Genomic DNA, 6,000 nt, shown 5'->3' with positions numbered 1-6,000 from the left:
ATACCTTTCTGTGGTTCCCTCTTTCCAACGCATAGAACTATCTGGGTATTGGTTTTACCACCAGGTAGAATCCATCTCAACACACCTCAGAACACTGGCACTTCTGACGGCATTTTTATGTTGTCCTCAGTGAGGCCACTGAAATGACACTAAAACAAGAAGATAAGATCAGGAGGTAGAAGAGAAAAATGGACATTTTGAATGGCCACACAACCCTGGGGCAATAGATGGGATTAGTGCAGAGGTGAGGCTCAGGAGTGTTTCTGAATCCACTTTCTATGGAACCGTAGCTATCTGTGCTGCAGTGGAATATGTCCAGGACCCAGTACACATTTCAGTGGGCCTCAGGGGAATTCCACAGTGATCGTTAACTGTGTGCTGTACCTGGAACTTTGGGTCTGTTTTCAAGAAGTAGCCAGCAATGAAGCTAGGATAGCAGATGGAATGATGAGTTAGGAAAGACCTGTATGTTCATTTAGAGCAGGGGTCCTCAAACTACGGCCCGTGGGCCACATGCAAATGCAAATATTGTATTTGTTCCCGTTTTGTTTTGTTTTTTACTTCAAAATAAGATATGTGCAGTGTGCATAGGAATTTGTTCATAGTTTTTTTAAAAACTATAGTCCGGCCCTCCAACGGTCTCCGGGACAGTGAACTGGCCCCCTGTTTAAAAAGTTTGAGGACCCCTGATTTAGAGCTTTTGTGAATGTTTTTGAAGACCCATGAGTTACTTTCTCCTCTCTTCCCCTGATTTCCCCCGTCTCAAGTTATGAGCCAGGTTAGTCATCATTTAGACATTTTTAGGAGTAAGCATGATAGAATATAAACACATGTGGATAAATAATACAAGTAATATAAATCATTGATTGAGTACTTTAACTGTTGATGCTCAGCACTCTATGTGATTGTCTCCTGTCACCCTTCTGACCACTCAGGACTTCTGGCTTTGTTAGATGAGGACTGTGAGGCTGAGAGGTCAGGGAAGTAGCTCAAGGGCACACAGCTAGTTAGGTTAGGTGTTGGGCCTGGATCCCAATCGAGGGTGGTCTGGCACTAAAGCCATGCTCTTAATCACAGCACTGGATGGACATGACACACTGGTGGTGGTAGGAGCAATTGGTAGGCATGTACTTACTATATTATGTCAGTGGTTAACACAAGTCATCATCATTGTGAAGCTGTATGTAATGTGGATCAGTGCAAAGACCAACAGTCAAAGAAGGAAGATTTGGGATCTGATTTCAAATACATAGAAAATGTAAGTACAGATTGGTGCTAATCTGGCTTTGGGGAAATATTTAATCCTTTTTGAGTCTTGGTTTTCCTTTCTGTAAAATGAGGGTAATGATAAGCTCTATCTGAGTTTCAGGGTTGCTGTGAGGACCCAATGAGGTGATAGTCATGGTTTGAAAACCATGGAATGTTCTGTACGCAATAGGTATCATGCCTTATAAGTGTAGTCACTGTGTGGATTTTCTCCCGTGTCCGAGGCTCTGGGAGTTACAAAGGGAGCGCTTTGCTCCTTTCTCTCAGAGGCGCATGGTCCTGGTGGTGAGCCCTGAGTGTGCATTTTGGGATCAGCAAGGAGAAGAACGCTGTGGGAATTTAGGGCAGGAGAAACCCACTCTGAAAGAGCACTGTGCAGGGAAGGCTTTATGACATAGTGAATTAATTACATTTTAAAGGATGTGGTATTCAGAGGGAGCAAGGATAGTTCACTTTGTGGAAACTTTCCTTTGCTTTTAAAAGGAAAACCAACCGCCGAAACCGGTTTGGCTCGGTGGATAGATAAAATATATTTAAAAAAAAAATAAAAATAAAAGGAAAACCAACCAAGTGCCTAGGGTCACCATATGTCTTTTAACAAATGTTCCTTATGGACTGTCTTGCGATGTGGAACTCGGACGGAATTTCTCTGCTCTTAAAAGACGAGGGTGGAGGCATTTTTATGCTGTCCCCTCCCCTCCCATTAGTGTTCATTCTCTTCACCTTCCTCAGAACATGGACCTGCAGGGGGAAATCTTCTCCGGCAGCCTTCGGTCAGCATTATCATCAGCCTTAGGTTGGTTAGCAGGCTATCTCCCCCTTCTTCATTGAACAGTAAAGAACACTACCTACTTCAGGATTTTAAAAGATCACAAATTCTTATGGATAAAAATAGCACTGGTGGTTACAAGTGCTCAGCTGAAATTAAAAGAGTTATCGGTCTTGCTTTGGGAAAGAAGGTGACCAACCACTGATTTCCAAAGAGTACCTCTCCCATCCCAGTGATTAGTTAATAAAATTATTCCCAACAGTGGTGGGCAAAGGAACTCAGGCAGTTACCACTTAGAGACAGAGAACCCATTGTCCAAAGATCTCAGAAGAGTCTTTGCAAACACACAGAAGGGATTTAGAACAATTTGCATAAATCTCCCTGTGGATAGCGCCATGGCTCCAGTATTGGGGCGGTTCCAGGAACCCCTCTTGGCTCTATCATGGGGTGACGCTGTGCTTGGTGAGAATTCAGTCTCATGGCGGTTTTGCCAGCAGGACTGGGTGATGGGACGCTGAATAAGCCCACTGTTTGGTTCCACATAAGGACTCTTTTGTGTTGGCCTGGGGCAGCCATGCGCAAGTTTGTCTTGCTTTTTCCCCAGTGATGTTTTTGGACTTTGTGGGCTGGAGAATTAAGCACAACACCTATTCTGAGCTAATCTGACACATTTTGCTCTTGAAAGGTAACCGTAGCCCCTTGTATTTCCAGAATGTGGAGAATAATAGCCGTACCTTTGGAGACCTTTGTCTTCTTAAATTAAAAGTCGGGGAGAGGAGGAGACTTGGCTTGGCATGCCCAGGTAGCTGGGGCCTTTCCACCTGCTCAGGCTGGCACTATGGGAAGTAACCCCCTTCTGCTTAATATGATTTGCCTTGTTCACTAACTTCTTTAAGAACTATCTTCTCTTGCAGAGTTAACAAACGGGTTGTACTTTAATATTAACTATTCCCCTATGAAAGGGTTGGGATCACTCTAGAGTATAGTTTTAAAATGCCAGATGACTAAAAATCTGTTTCAACTTTTCTATCTTTTTTCTTCTTCTTTTTGAGCAAAACAAACAAAAGAAAAAGGTATGCATTAAACACTACATATTTGGAGCTTTACCGGTTGCTTGGCCAGAATGTTAGCATTTATGAAGCCACATAGGGAGTCTAATTTAAAATTCAGGAAGTAGGTTTTGTACTGGGGAATTTACTGTTTAAGTACAAAAATGAAATCCTCTAATTTTTGACCTGGAGTTTATTTCTTTCAGTTGCTAGCTTGATTTCTCAGTTTTGTTCTAATAATACAAACGTCTTTATGTTTACTTGTAGGTGGCTTTAACCAAGAGAGCGGATCCCGCTGAACTTAGAACAATATTTTTGAAGGTCAGTATAAAGGAATCTATTTTGTTTCTTGGTCGATCTGTGTTCTATAACTTTTAAAGATTATTTTTAAGCAGATCTTTATTTTATTGTTGTAGTTCTTAAAAATCCCCCAACGTATCATTACTTAAAACTCATAAAAGAGGTCCTTAACAATTATACCTATTTTTTTTAAAAATGTATCAGAAACTTGCTGTTATTTGTTTGTGATATGTTTACATTTTCATTCCTCTTATCTCACATGGTGTCAGGTATTGAAAAGGAGTTCCAGGTATTGAAAAGGAGTTCCTGGGGGATTTAGTCTCCCAACCCATTTACCTTTCCAGGGTTGACTTGTGTGGTTTAATGGTAATGCTTTTCCTCCTAAGCAGTTTAAAGCTCTTTGTAAACATTTCAGTAATCCTTCTTTCACCCAGAAGCTCGTCATCATCATTGTCGTCATCATCATCATTTTATTACAACTGTGCTGCCTGGTGCGGAGGCCGCCGTATGAGTAATACTAGCTGTGAAATCACAACAGACACCATGCAAGTTTATGTCCTTAGTTTCTTCCAGTTTTGCCTACTTTGCCATATTGCACAGTGAATGATTAATCCTCTAATAAAAGTCTACCTCAGATCCCAAACACTGAACCACTTTTAATGTTATTCAACTGGAATCAAAGTACTCAAAAAAAGAAAAGGCCACTTTTATAAAGATAATTTTAAAAGTATTTATGTAGCCTTCTTCTACACATACCAAAGGTAACTGTGCTGTATATAAAGAGGACCCAGGCTTTGAATGAGAAACTTGATAGTCTGCTGTGTACTGAGAATATATGTCTTTAAAAGTTAATAATTTTATATGCATCACTTTCTTCATCAATATGCACTACCATTAAACAAATTGAAAAATCAGGGAATTTAAACACTGACAGGATTATTCGATATTGAGTGTTTGTTATTTTTGATGTTTAGGCTGGATAATGATATTCAGATTATGGGAACCATAAAGAATCTTTTTCTCTTATAGAAACACACTAAAGTATTTACAGAGATTATGAGACTATGATATCTGAGATTTGCTTTTAAATAATCCAGTTTTGGTGGGGTAGGGAAAAATGAGCAGGCAGTATGATGATAATTTTTGAAATTGGGAAATGCAGTATTATTCTCTCTACTTTGTGTGTGTTTGAACATTTTCATAATAAGTTACAAAAATTGTAAAGAATCAATGAAAAAAACTTTATGAAAGTGCCCAGCACCTGATTTGCTTTAGATATTGATTCAGTAAATGTTTACAATTAAATAATTCAAACACAGAGAGACAAAGTCTCCAAAGGAAAATGATTAAAAATATGAGCAGTTTTGGAGGAGAGGGGGAAAAAAGGATATATTTATAGGGAGGCTTGGATTATATATAAGAAAGCAGAAATCTTTTATATAAATTTGTTATTGGCCCAAAAGGACAATACAATATTGAGATTCTAAGGGGGAAAATGATTCTGGATACTGACAGTCCAGGAAGCAGAAATGCTTCATCTCTTACCTTGACCAGTGTCTGTTGCTATGCATTTTGGGCCCACTATGATTGGGATCAGGTGTATATGAGGGATCCTCAGATATTTGTAGTATGTGTATTTAAGGTCTTTATTGAAAAACTCTAATGATGTCATTCTGGAAGACCACTTGCAGAAGAGCATGTGAGTGGGTTGCCAAAGAGCCTAGAGAAAAGAGTAAAGTTCATTACCTTGAGCTGACAAAGTCCTAATACCTGTCTTTGAACCCAAGACTTGTCTGTTATGTATTTCTGTTTTCTAAACCAGCCGTAGTCGCAGGCATCCTTCTGACAGGAAAAGGTAAAAGCTTTCAGAATGTCTCAGCAGATGGTGCATCTAGATATACTCACTAGTCTTTTTTTTTTTTTTTTAATATACCTTACTGATTTTTTACAGAGAGGATGGGAGAGGGATAGAGAGGTAGAAACATCGATGAGAGAGAAACATCGATCAGCTGCCTCCTGCATACCCCCTACTGGGGCTGTACCCGCAACCAAGGTACAGGAATAGAACCTGGGACCCTTCATTCCGCAGGCTGACGCTCTATCCACTGAGCCAAATCGGTCAGGGCCTCACGAGTCTTTTGACGTAATCAGTGGAAAGGCTCCAGGTAAAAGCGGTGTCCACCTTTTGAGCCCGTGTGGCAGGTTAAGGTCCTACTTTGGAACAATATGTCCTTTCCAGATGTGGTTTCTCAATAGCAGGAAAGTCTATATTAGAAACAAATCAGATTGGTCAAGTAGACCCTGGGAAGGGTAGGAATTCCATGTGGGGTTTTGGAGTGTCAGCTGTGGGGTTTCTGGATAAGTGGGCCTGTGGGCTGGGGTGGAATCTATGGGACCAAATAGGGACGTGTTGTCTGTCCTCCCTGGAGGGTGGCTAGGACTACCTGGCTATTGAGCGAGAGTCCAGTATGACTTCGAGTCCGGGGGGATGATGTGGGGAGAACCGTCCCTGAAGAAAACAGTGGTCAGCAGTTTCTGGAAGGGATTGTGGATCTGGCAAAGGTTCGGGTGACCTCATCAGGCCTGGATAGTGTGGTACCAATGCAAATCCTTGGC

At 40.9% G+C, this 6,000-nt stretch overlaps 1 protein-coding gene across 2 annotated transcripts in view; it reads left to right on the top strand.

Annotated features, from left to right (window-relative positions):
* The first annotated feature begins 3,349 nt into the window (after positions 1 to 3,349).
* The window catches only part of SLC25A13 (solute carrier family 25 (aspartate/glutamate carrier), member 13), a 132,979-nt gene continuing 130,328 nt past the window's right edge, over positions 3,350 to 6,000 (top strand). The window contains exon 1 of one of the 2 annotated variants that reach the window (XM_015558316.1): positions 3,350 to 3,405. The gene's annotated coding sequence lies outside the window, so the exon portion shown is untranslated. The remainder of the gene's footprint in view (positions 3,406 to 6,000) is intronic. The other variant, XM_015558315.1, reaches the window with a different exon arrangement.

Source organism: Myotis davidii, unplaced genomic scaffold (genome assembly GCF_000327345.1).
Source record: "Myotis davidii unplaced genomic scaffold, ASM32734v1 scaffold187, whole genome shotgun sequence".
NCBI lineage: Eukaryota > Metazoa > Chordata > Mammalia > Chiroptera > Vespertilionidae > Myotis > Myotis davidii.
This window is presented reverse-complemented; position numbering and strand designations above follow the sequence as displayed.